This window comes from Cupressus sempervirens, chromosome 10 (genome assembly GCF_028749045.1).
Source record: "Cupressus sempervirens isolate cs-2001-9-10 chromosome 10, ASM2874904v1, whole genome shotgun sequence".
Lineage (NCBI taxonomy): Eukaryota > Viridiplantae > Streptophyta > Pinopsida > Cupressales > Cupressaceae > Cupressus > Cupressus sempervirens.
Window position 1 is genome coordinate 125,131,108 of NC_143127.1, and position 13,266 is coordinate 125,144,373.

General features: G+C 34.5%; 1 pseudogene; it reads right to left on the reverse strand.

Moving 5' to 3' along the window:
* Window positions 1-370: 370 nt before the first annotated feature.
* LOC149532925 (triphosphate tunnel metalloenzyme 3 pseudogene) lies at window positions 371-1,053 on the reverse strand (annotated as a pseudogene).
* Between the last annotated feature and the right edge of the window lie 12,213 nt (window positions 1,054-13,266).

Here is a 13,266-nt window from a genome sequence, read left to right on the forward strand (position 1 = left end):
AATCAGTAGAAGCTTACTTGCCTTTTTATGAGCTGAGGAGACTTGGAGCAAAGTGACCTGATTTGTTTCCAATTTAGCTTTAGCTCTGATATTCGCATTGTATTTTACCTCTGGTTGAAACCCTAACCTCTCTGTTGATTTCGTCGATATCTCTTGAATGGTAGCAACTAGTTTTTAATTAATGGTTTGATGTTTTTAATTCACCTATGGTATATTAGGATGCTCCAGTTCATTGTACTCAATTAGGGCCAAAAAGGGGTTTGTCGTCTCACTGCATACTATAAATTTGTAGAATGTGCAAGTTTGAGGGATAGAGTGTTGATGCATTGTCCCCCATACTTGTTTGCTTCCCTGTTAGGACATTGTGATTTTAAGTATGCTCTAACTGCCATTTTTTCAAACCTTTCCATCCATTTTTCCATTGCAATTGGAGCACAAATCTGATCTGAGCTCGAGCTATGCTTTTCTCTAAAAATAGTTCAAACTTAGAAAGTTGAGAGTGCGAGAAAGGCACAAATTTTTGTTGCAAAAAATGTTCTAGAATGTTTTTGGCAGCCTCTGGATCCACTTTCTCACATTCAATCTCATAGGTAGTTCCAAAGGAATAGTGGGTCTCATCCAACTTGAGGGTTAAGCCTTGCCACTCGAAGACCCCTCTAACATTCCTAAACCCTCTAAGACAAACAAAATCCCTACATCCATATTCAACCAAAACAATCTTAAGAAGCCCACAACTCTTTGTCGCCAATAGCAAGTGGCTTGACTCTACCACACAAGCCCTCTCGAGTCCCACTTCAAATCTTCTTTTGCTTCCTCCACCCGGCTAATGCCATCAACTAAAATGGAATTTCCCTTGAGTGAAATGACATAACTAGAGTCACCACCGTAGAAGCACATGTGTAGAACAACCCTCTTCGCACTGAGCTTGCCATTGGAGCCATCAAAAAACACATTTTCCTACAAATGGGTAACCTTGTGGAAGGGGGCAAGAATGGTTGAAGCCTTGTGATGTGCAGAAGCATTTGGAAGCTTCAATTTCACTTCAACTTCCATGGAAGGAAAATTTATATTAAGAATTAAATAAATACTTTCTCTAAATTTTTATTCTTATTAAAAAACATCTATCCTCTATTTAATTAATTTAAACAAAGTTAGTATACTAAAGTTAAGATTATTATTTTTTAAATAAAAAATTAAATAGATATTTTTTCACTATTTTTAATATCATAAAAAATAAATATTGTTTGTTTAATTTACTAAAAAAACCCATAAAAGTATGTAGTTATTTTTTTATTAATCATTTAAAAAATTAAAATAAATAATAATATTGTATAGAATAATAGCAGAATAGATAAAAGTAACTGTATAAAACTTAAACTTATATTTTTTGGGGGTAAAAAAGATATGTATTAATCAAATAAAGTATTAAAATTGCAAAACAGTATAATTGTTAAAAATACTCATTCTAATTAATATAATATCCTTGAATGAATAAAATAGAGACAATAAGACTTTGTCTTCGAGACATCCTTCAATGTCACAATGAAGGAGAATGGGCTTGATGCTCCATATAAATTTGAGAAGCAAGATAGTGCATGGTGGTTTTCCTTGGAATTTTCACCACTTGAGTAGGTTGAGATACCTTTCCTTTTCTTGTTTCTTGATTTATTGGGTCCAGCTACCATGACAAGAATTTGTGGTAGAGTAACCTATCTATTAGGAAAATTTATTTTTCATGCCATGTATATAGGAGCCAAGAAAGCTCTTTGATTGGGGAAAATGATGCATGCAGTAGGAATTACCTGGATAATTTGTTCAATTTTACATAGTTGGGCATATAGGTAGTTATGTTAAAATATGTACAATTTTTTCTATCGACTATTCCCTTGCACCTCCTATGGCTCATGTACTAGTTGATAAATATCTTTAGAATGGTGTGTCAATGTAGGAGGAGCACAAGGTAAGCTTTGTTGAACGTTTAAAAAATCTTTTAGTCATTTTCATTGGATATAATGTTCTATTGAATGGATGAGAGATTTTGATAATGGTTATTGAACGAATTATATTATGAGATCACAAATGAGTATTAAAAGTTCTTTATATTAATATATCTATAGAACTTGGGGCCACTCAAATAGTCTTATAAAATTTCCAATCCTTTTTTATCTCAATCAATTTTTTAAATTTTTTTTGTTTGGGCTTATTTCTAGTGTTTCACTATTGGAAGTTGTTTCCGTTCTTTGACATTCCTTGGTTACTTCAATATTATCAATATCAATATATAAAACATCACATATTTTTAAAATGAATTACCAAATCCTTTGATGTGAAAATATTTTGGATTTTTTAAATGCTTGAAACTAGATTTTCAAGATAACTTCTCATATGAGTACTCACTGTAAGATGTCATTCAAATTCAATCTATTGTTATTGCATTAATGCCCATGCAAAAAAGTGAATCAATGAAGCACTATGTAACATGTCAACATAGTAAGCTTTGTTATTATTCTAGGTGCATGCAGTAATATATGTTCACTAGAGGATTAGGGTTGTAAATACTTCAACCATATTGTTAACCTTATTGCATTACATCCACATGTGATTATTATTATGTGAGCATGTTGGACTTCATACCTATTTTGGCTCTGTTGAGGATGCCCTAAATTATATAACTAACAATCAGACTTTGGTGTGCAATGAGTATGCTCATGGAGAATAATAATGTTGTTATCAAGCTTTGTTGACAAGTTAACATAAATCATGATGGAATGATATATACACCCAAACATGAAAACTATCAAGTAAAAAATAGAATGAAGCTTCTTCATAGACCTTCCTAGACACTTGTTAGTGAACAAATTTGCATTTCAAAAGAATTAACACAAGACGACTCTTGACACACTGATTGAAGTGTGATCATTAGTAACAATTGGATAGGTTATTATTGGATTGATAACCTTCCTCTAAATTTTACAAGGTACAATTCCCCAATTAGATATGCAATGAACAATTAAATATGCTTTTAACCAAAAAGCATCGAAAGGCACTAACGTCTACACATAACCATAGAGTAGATGCAGGGGATCTAAATCAGGGATAACTTTAAGGAACCCCCCCTCCCAAAATTTATAAAATTGTGGCGAATCACATGTCATTTAGGTGAAAATTTTTTTAATAGTGTTGGTGAATTATGCGTCAATGGATGGATATTTGGTGGCAATTTTTTTAATAGTTTAGACAATTTTTATAAAATAATGGCGATTATAATTTTTGTTTTTAATAAAATTATTAATATTGATGGCGAATTATGTTTTGAAATATGGATATTGGTTGGTGAATATTTGAATAACTGATACCTTTTTTATAAAAAGGTGGCAAAATTATTTTTCAAATAATTGAATTAATTTACTTGTTATGGCGAATGGTTTTCAGAAAGTTATAGTTGGTATGGCTATTTTCAAAATATGGGAAATAAGTAGCCTAAACTAACATACCAACTTACATAAATTATTGGCCACTACCACTGTAATTATGTTAAATGTATTATTTGAGAACTCAGACTGTCTGATGATTCAAGATCAATGGTTCAGGTTTAATTTCGGCCAACATTTCTTGAAGGAAGAAGAATTGTCGAGGTAGTCACCGGAATGTTGACACGTATCAAGGTAAGTTGTATGTGGAGTACAGTGCACCCGGAAAGAATTAAATGCCATGTCAGTGATAGCGATATTCTCTCACTAGTATGTGAAGCCTCGACCTTCTTCAAATGTCTGGAATGGTGACACGTTTCTGTCCAGCATGTATCACTTAAGTTGCAGGAGATAGTATATTGATGTCTTGTCACTATTAATTACAATTTACAATTGGCCTTTTTCATCGGTAAAGCGGCTTCACACACATTACAGGACATGCCACAGTCCACTAGCAGTAGTACTATTACTATTAGTCTTAATTACAATTGGCCTTTTCCATCGGTTAAGTGGCTTCACACGCATTACAAGACAATGGACGGTATTAGTGTTTAATTACAATTGGCCTTTTCAACACGTACTTGCAATTATGTTCAAGATTTGAGAATATTTGCTAATTTAATGTAATTGAATTGGCATTCGTATGGAAACAAACAAATAATCCTTGGCACCCTGCCTGCCAAGCTTATTTATAGGCATTTGAGCTAATTCTTTCATCATTGCTCATCTCATTTTTGGTAGTCGATAGGTCTAGTTTGTTAATTGTTTGTTAATTGTTTGGTGTTAGTTTGAACTTTGCAGTAAAGATGGACAACCCTATTTACCTGAGATGCATTTTGGAAGAGGAGCAGAAGGCCTTTCTAGGTCGCATTCCTGAGGAAAACCTCTTGTCAATTTGCAATGAGGTTGTTCCATGCTCTGGTGTGAAGTTTGTTATTGCTGCTGTCAAAATGGTTCTGGGGCGTGAGTTTTTGAAGAATGAGAATTGGTATAGTGTCAACAGTGACATTACGTCACAATTTCTAGCCTCCCTGCTTGACCTCGGAGAAGCAAGGGCCAAAATTCTGCTGCTCCTGAGGAAGATTTTTTAAGTAGTATATTTGGGCGATGACATTGAAATTGTTGCTCATGCAGTTTCAGGAGTGGGGATCCCTTGGGCAGGTGAAGTCCATAAGCTTCTGGAACCTAGCCAGAATGTGGTCCTGCAACCATTTTTACTGGGCTTGACTACTGGGCAGTTGCAGCACCATAGGAAATGCACAAGAATTGGGTTGAATTTTCTTCGAAAATGGTTTTTCCTGGATGAAGTGGAAGATGGCAACAACTGGTTACAAGAATTTGCAACCATGGTCAATTTTGGTGGTTTCTACAACGAATAGTACAGTACTTCTAGAGTCTAGGGTTTTCCCCCGATTTTGTAAATTTGTAAATTTCAAGAAATATTAATGAAATTTTTCGAGTTTCTGTTCCATATAAAATTGTATTTCATTGTTTTAACTTCTTATGCTTACTTATGCAACATTGCAATATTTTGCATTTTTTAATTTTCTATTGAATTGTTTATAAAAGCCTATGTGAATATAAAATATTATTAGTAAACTAATGGAATCACCTAGTTCCATATTAGTTCTATAATCTAAAAATTTCATTGATATACCAATGTTTGCAAAAGGTTTATTAATTTGCATATCAAATATTGGTTAAAATAAATACAAAAATTTACTAATTTTAACTTCAATTAAAATAAATTCTAATTAGGTACAAAATGATTTAAATATTTTATTAGAATATATATAATTATACAAATATACATTTAAAATAGTTTACTAAATTATTTAATTTTAATTTTTAATAACCAAGTTAGTGAAGAAGGTTCTAACCAATCCTTCTCTAGATTTAAAATTGTATAATTTATAGATTATTGCATATCAAAATGTTATCAGAATCACCTAGCTTAGGATTAACCCAATAAACTCTTTTTTCTTGAATTATTAATTTTTTTAATAATATAATTATTTCTTATTCAATTTACAAATTGTGATATTGAAATCTATGTAAAAGAAAATTTGTGTCAAAAAGTATGCGAGAATCTAGTCGAAAATAAATGAACATGTATGTAGCCTCCGAGAAAAGAGGTCTTATAACACTAAATAAAAAGAACCAATTATCATTCAGATAAATAGTATAGATAATATATGAGAATGATAAATTTATATAAAAACTTTAGAAATATTTGATAAAAAGAAAAATAGTTCATTTTCATTGGTTAGTTGATTCTAAACTAATTCACTTATTGTGCAAACTGAATGCAATAGTACTAGCCTACCGGCAAGTACAATAATATACTAACTATACTCGTAATTTAATGGGAGTGGGACCCACGACCCACGGGGCCACCACACCATTCACCGGTGCCCTTGGATGTTTATAGACCAACGACCGAAGTTGAGTTTCGGGATGAAAGGAAAAAGAAACCCTGTCATTTCAAACGCGTCTCAGAAACATGACACGTGTCACTAAACTCTTCGGTCGACCAACAAATAACAATGTAGTTTCAATTTGGTGATAACGTGACACTGATATGTCTGACTCGTGATGTGAGTCATCCTGATACCTGACTACCTTAGTTAATGGGAGTGGGATCCACGACCCACGGGGCCACCACACCATTCACCAGTGCCGTTGGATGTTTATAGATCAATGACCGAAGTTGAGTTTCAGGATGAAAGAAAAAAGAAACCCTGTCATTTCAAATGCGTCCTGAAAATATGACACGTGTCACTAAACTCCTCGGTTGACCAACAAATAAAAATGTAGTTTCAATTTGGTGATGACGTGACACTGACACGTCTAACTCGTGATGTGAGTCATCCTAATACCTGACTACCATAGTTAATGGGAGTGGGACCCACGACTCACGGGGCCACCACACCATTCACCGGTGTCGTTGGATGTTAATGGATCAACGACCGAAGTTGAGTTTCGGGATGAAAAAGAAACCCTGTCATTTCAAACGCGTCCCAGAAACATGACACGTGTCACTACTCAGTTAACACATTGACATAATCACATTCCACTTGTAGTTAACAGTGACGTTATGAATGGCATTAATACATTATGACGGGTTAGGTAACACTAGTGGTCCATGATTCCACTCACATTTATATTGAAAGTGTACTGTGTGACAAGTGTATCGACTATAGACTATAGAGTACAGATTGTACAATTTTGGCGCATTAAGTTTCTTTAATTTTGCAGTTATACGTTGTCTGCAAATTTAGAAATTAGAATGGGGTTACAAATTACAATTTACAAAGTTACAGCGCAACAAAGTTATGGATTCTTAATTTCTGGGTTGAGGATTGTGGTCTGAGGAAAGCAATGAACTACAGTCTCTAGACTCTTAGCTCTCTGCAAAAATTGAAACTAAGGGGAACGTGAATGTGAATGGGTAAGTGTAACTACTAAAATCTTGAAAAATTATGTACCGCATTTTAAATTTTACAACTTTACTATTTATATTATATATAAAAATTTAGTCTATAAGGTTTTAATTTTGAATCACCCCTGTAGGCTTGTAGCTGTGTTTAAATATTTACCACGATGGGAAAAATAAATACCAAGAATAACATGGGCAAAATAACAGAATTTCACAATATGCTTAAAACACTAGGTTTCAGTGATTTATTCCATGATATACATGATCCTGTTATTCATGGAAATAAGGGTATAATGGATATAAGATTTGCACTTGAAAACAAGTGGAACGATCCAAATAAGGCTTCAAAATTTTGTTCATTTAACCCTAGTGTAAATGCAACTGCAAATAAAATTGCATCGTGGCTAGCTAGGTCGGCACACATGGCGTTACCTCAAGTATTCCCTTGCCCAGAAATTGTTATGCTTTGCGCCGAAAATTATGATGAAAATAGAAAAGAAATTGTGAATAAAATTACTCAAGAAGAAATTTTGTCCGTAACTGAGAGTGAATTTGCTAGTCTGATGAACCTAGGGTTTCAACAACAACATTCAAACATACATATTGACCTGGGAAAGCTAGTAGATGATTATGAAAAATTAGATGCAGAACAAAGAGATTCTTATATTAGAGGAATAACAAGCGGTTGTAGGCTGAGTCCAAATCACATGCCTTCTTATGATTTTGATTTTTTTGTGCCATGGGCACAGGACAGTATTTCCTTGCTAGCATTTTTTTTGGGATTGGATAGTAACAAACAAGTGGATGCCAGCATTCTTGAAATGCTTTATCATATTCATTTTAAAAAAGAACTAGTAAGATATCGTTTTATTGAGCACATTGTTCATTGCATGCAAGATCAATTACTAATGATTCAAAGAGGTTCAGAGAAGACATTTAGATTCACAACCTATTTGTGCTATCTTCTCCTAGCAAAGCATCGTGCATTATTTGAGGCAAACAAGCTTTGCAGTCAGATTGAAGGCCAAAATCCAATATATGAGTGGACACCTCATATAAGGATGATTGATAACAGAAGGAATTACAACAATTTTTTAGACTTCTTTTTGGCACCAATGTACCATAAAATTACAGGCACTCCAATGCCTAGATTGCCTATTACTTGTAGAAATTGCATTCAACTCGAAAGTGAACTACAATTGGCTGACTGGTACTTAATGGAAGAGTACACTGTGTTAAGGTTTTACGGTTCATGGGTAGAACCCTACAAACTTCCAATACATGTAACAGAGAGGGTATTTGCATTGGAATATGTATGACAAATGGAGAGCACAGATGTACTCTTTCATGGTCAGCAAAAGAAAATGATATTTTCCTCCTTGCCATTCTCCTTTGGAGGGTTCACATTTGAGAGAAGAGGATTCAAAGTAGCAGAAGCCTTTTTTTCAATTTTTTGATTTGATGTTGATAGTCACTGGTAGTATGATCCACTGAACATAATTGGAGCAAGGCTTAAGGGCATTGGGACTTCTGCAAGCAAATATCAACATGAAAGTATGCCTTTGATTGAAAATTTTAAAAACATGGACTCTTGGGAGGAGGTCAAAAAACAGATGGAGAAATATGCTGCTAAAAATAATATGTCAATACAGGAATTGTCATCACAAATAATGACATTGCACAAACAGAAAGGAAAAGTGCAGGGCATGACATCGTCCAATTTCTACAAGAAAGCTGATAAACCATCTACAAAACCTATTCCAAAAGAGCTAATGAATGATTGTATAGATGTTGGATGGAGTCGAAGCAAAATTTATCAATTTTGGGAAATGAGGAAGAATGTTGGTGAGCCAAAGACCTCTTTAGATCGTGATGAGGCTGAAGAGGATAGAATATTTGACGAATTGTGGAATAAGGAGCATCCAACTGAAGCACATCACAGTGATACTGATGATGATTACGATGACCAAGATTCTTTGAATCCCTCATCCAGTACACAAATTCAGAGAGGAGTTGATGCATCCACCAAACTTCTATATAGCAAAAGGGCAAAAATTGTAGAAAAAATGGGCTACCAAGGTTTTGGTGGTCTGGGTCCCAGTGGAGAAGGGGTTTGGTTACCACCTCAACCACCAACTATAGCACCGAAACATGGTTAGAAACCAGGCTTTGGGCATGGAGATCAATCATCAACTCAGTCAATTCCATCCACATTGGATTCATCTCAGTTAATTAAATTTGTTCCTACTTCATTTACAATTCCACTTCCAAGCACTCAGATTAAATCCAAATCAACTGTCACTCCCACAGCTATAGATATCATGGGTACAACTACAACTAGTGGTCCGAAAAGGACATTGTATATAGATGCAAAAAAAATTGGTCCCGGAGATCAAGAAAGTGTAAAGAAGCAGAAAGTTATGACAAGTATTAGTAGTACTACTAGTACAACAACGCCAATGGTGACTGTGAGTCCAACAATTGCCCATCCTTCAGGACAAAACCCTCAAAATAGTCCACAAACCCCACTAATGGGTCTAGGTGTTGGTTATCCTCATGGTATTGGTGGAAGCTCATACATCAGAGCAAGTGCTACTGCTATTTCACCATTCAAACATTCAATTGTCTCACAAAATCTTGATTTTCGTTACAATGAATTTGTAACTAACTATGAAAAATCAAAAAACAAGAATAGACAAAATAGTAAGACAATGAAGATGGAAGCAATTGTTGCAGCTCGTGATGCAGAATCTGCAACCAACAGGCTATTTCCCAGTTTTGACCCAGATAAAGATATGATGGAATTCATGGTTGTTATGCCCCCAACTAGAGATAACAATCCACCAGAGAATTAGTTAGATCCATCTAAATTTCAAGTTAGCACCCTCCAAATGGATTTATCCAAAATTAAAAATGTGGACAAGATAAATGTGTCCAAAATGACCAACCACGTGGTCTACAGTTCAGTGATGAAGTTGGAGAGAGAGAAAGGAAAGCTTCAAGGCACAATAGATAAGTTAAAGGCAGACTTGGCAAATGTAAAGGCAAGTGAGAAAGCAGTAGTAAACAGATGCAAAGAATTAGAGAAAAGGATAAAAAATTCATCCTCTGGCTCTAAAGAAGCAATTAAACAAAAAGAAAAAATGGACGTAGAACTGAAAACTCTGAGGAAAAATTTGGAAAAAATGGGAAAAAAACTCCAGGATGAAAAAGAATCTTCAACAAAGTTATACAGAAACTTGGAGAATGCTGCAAATGTAAACAATAAGTTAAATAAAGAATTGGAAAATGAGAGGGTAAAAACAAAAGAGTGGGAAGAGAAAGCAAAAGGGTGGGAAAATAAAGTAGAGCAAATAAGAAAACATAGTGAACACCAGTACTCATAAATGAAAGAAGACCTAAAGAAGGCAAATGATACTATTAAAAAATATGAAAACGGCTTGAATGACCATGTAAATAATACAGTAAAGCAAATAAAAAATTACTTCTGGGGGCACATAAAGACTTGTATTGATAGGTTGTGTGATTGGTTCGAACTCTACGAAGCTCTTATAGATGTTTTTGGGAAGCTGAAAGAGCAACTTGAGGAGAACAAAAGTTTTGGTCAGAGACAGAAAATTGCAAAGCGGATTATGGAAGAAATCAACAACACTGTTGACAGGCATTTGGCAAGCAAGGGAATTCAGGACCGCATTGGTTCAATAATAAAGGCGACCTTTGTATTTCATAAATGTCAAAAACTAACAGAAGTAGAAGAAGTTCTTGTTTTATTTGGGCCAAAGCTCGCCAAGATGAACAATAAAACAACAAAATTGATATCTCTTGGTTTACCGAGTCCTGGACTTGATTTCTCAACAACGGGTTTCATTGGAAGAGAAGTTTACAAACAAAAGTTGGAGGACCAAATAACCTCTTATTTAGGCAACCTTCCTCAGGACAGAACTCATGAACGCATTGCAAAGTGCATCAAAACATTCACAAATTTGCATGCACTAGTGGAACGAACATTGCTTGAAACTCGCTCTTCCAATCATGGAATGCTGACGAGAATGCAGGTCATTTACTATAACATCAAAAATTTTGCCCTTCCAACCGAAGAAGAATGAAGCATACTACATAAACTTATAGTCTGTATGTGAAAGTACTTTCAGTTTCAATCATCTCTATATCTTTACTATATATGAATATCTTTCATATTATCCTACATACTACAATCTAGACTCTAGAATTGAGTTTAAAGTAACAAGTTTGAACTTTGTTTTTTGAATAGGATCAATGTTGCAGTCTTGCAGATGTTATTGCCTATGCTAAAATTGCTAATTTACTAAACCGGCCTGTCAAATGTAGAAATGTACAACTAAAGTTGTAGAGATGTTTTAGACTTGTAGATGTCTTACTGATTTAGATTTTGAGACTTCACATTAGGCAAATCGACCTGAAGCTGTTGTTGCTCCCTTTTTTCTATAAAAGGGAATTCAGGGTCATTGGCTTACAAGAATTGTACCATATTAACTGAATATTGCAAATGAAAACCATTAATAATTATTAATTGTGGAATTGAATCTATGATTCTATCTAATTTTCATGTTTTCCAATTCAATGTATGTTGAATAAATGAATAAAATAGAAAACAAAATTTCATTCAGGAATTTCAAATTCAAATATGAATGATCATTGATGACATGATATAAACTACACTCTATAGTAATAATACTCTTTGTTCTCAAATTTTAATGATGAAACATAATACATTCTAATTTCTTTCTTTTCTAAAATGAACATTGAATGATAGGATATCATATAGTAGTTAATAAGTTCAAAAAATACCTATTGGTTGCCACTGCTAATTTAGTAGAAACCAGTTCTGGTAGTCCAGTTGCTTCATTGTTCTCTTCATTTTCGTTTGTGTCTTTTTAACTTCAAGTTCACTTTGACCTCCACTTCTATGACTCGGACTCTCAATCCCATGGCTAGTGCCACTGCCAACTGTACTTGTCCCACTTGGAGTCGCTGTAAGAGATTGGTTAATCGTGTTGCCCAGTCCCACCCTTCTTCTTTTGCATCTTTTCTTCCAGATTTCCATTGCTTTTTGAAAAGGAAAAGTATTGACATTATACCTAGATGTGTATACCCTCAAGCATGATTCCAAATTCTTGTCTAGTTTGTTTCTTAGCTTTGATTTTAGGAAGCCCAAAGCACTGAAAACTCTCTCATCCTCCACTGAACCCAATATCATGGTTTGACATAGATCAGCAAGCTTGAAGTACTTTGAAATTTCTTCACGCAACAATGTGCTTTGTTTTAGTTCTGTCCAAAGCTTTTTTGCCGAGCCCTCTTCATGTGGGTTACGCATTAATTGATATTGATGCTTCATGGTCCTTGCAAAGGTGCCTGATTGCTGTCTAAGAAGACCCTCATCTAATATTTCATTGATAGTCACTCCATTGAATTCTATAGATTTGCAAAATTCCTTTATCAAAATCAACAGCCTTCTACGATAATCTTCCTTATTGTTGAAGGACCAATATTGAGGAAACACAATTGCCATGGCCTCAAGCAGTTGATCATATGGGAATTGTGATATTATTTCAGAGGAAACTCTATAGGCTATGTCCCTTGTAGTAGATGCTATAGACTCGACGATCTTGGTAGACTCTTCCCTTGTAACTCTTGTAGCTCGCTTCTTTGGGGCACTATAGTACATTGGTATTTGAAATCCCCTTACACAAACACATAAATCTCCATTTTCAACGATCTTTAAATAATTATCAGGATCGTCCAAATTTGTTAGGCTTTTTTCATAGTTAACCTCATTTCTTCTAGCATGGGAAGAAGAGATGCCAAAGTCAAAAGTGTCTCTATATTGCTTAACCTCCGAAGCAGGTCGCCACATCTATGATTTTCTGCATTGTCCCAATTTTCATACATCAGTCCAATCAAAGATTGATATTCAGAAAATACTCGATGTGTTGGTCCATCCAAAGAGATCCATCTGGTATCAACATTTTTTAGAAGCTTTTTTCCATTGGTAATTCCATCAGCAAAGTGTTGAAATTCCCTAAAACGCTTGGGACTTCGACAAAAATATGCATACAACTCTCTTACTAAATCTTCAACCTTGTTTACTGAAAGAAACTTCTTCACAACTCTAAAAGCAAGATTCATCCTATGGGCCATACAGTGAATGGCAACAACATATGGTGAACAAGAAGACTGCATCTTTGTGCAAAGACCATTCCTTTGACCTTGCATTATTGAAGCTCCATCTGCTCCAACACAGACCAACTTCTTCGCTATTGTCAATTCATCCATAGCTCCATATTCAATTAAATTTCTCTTTACTAATTGAAATAAAGT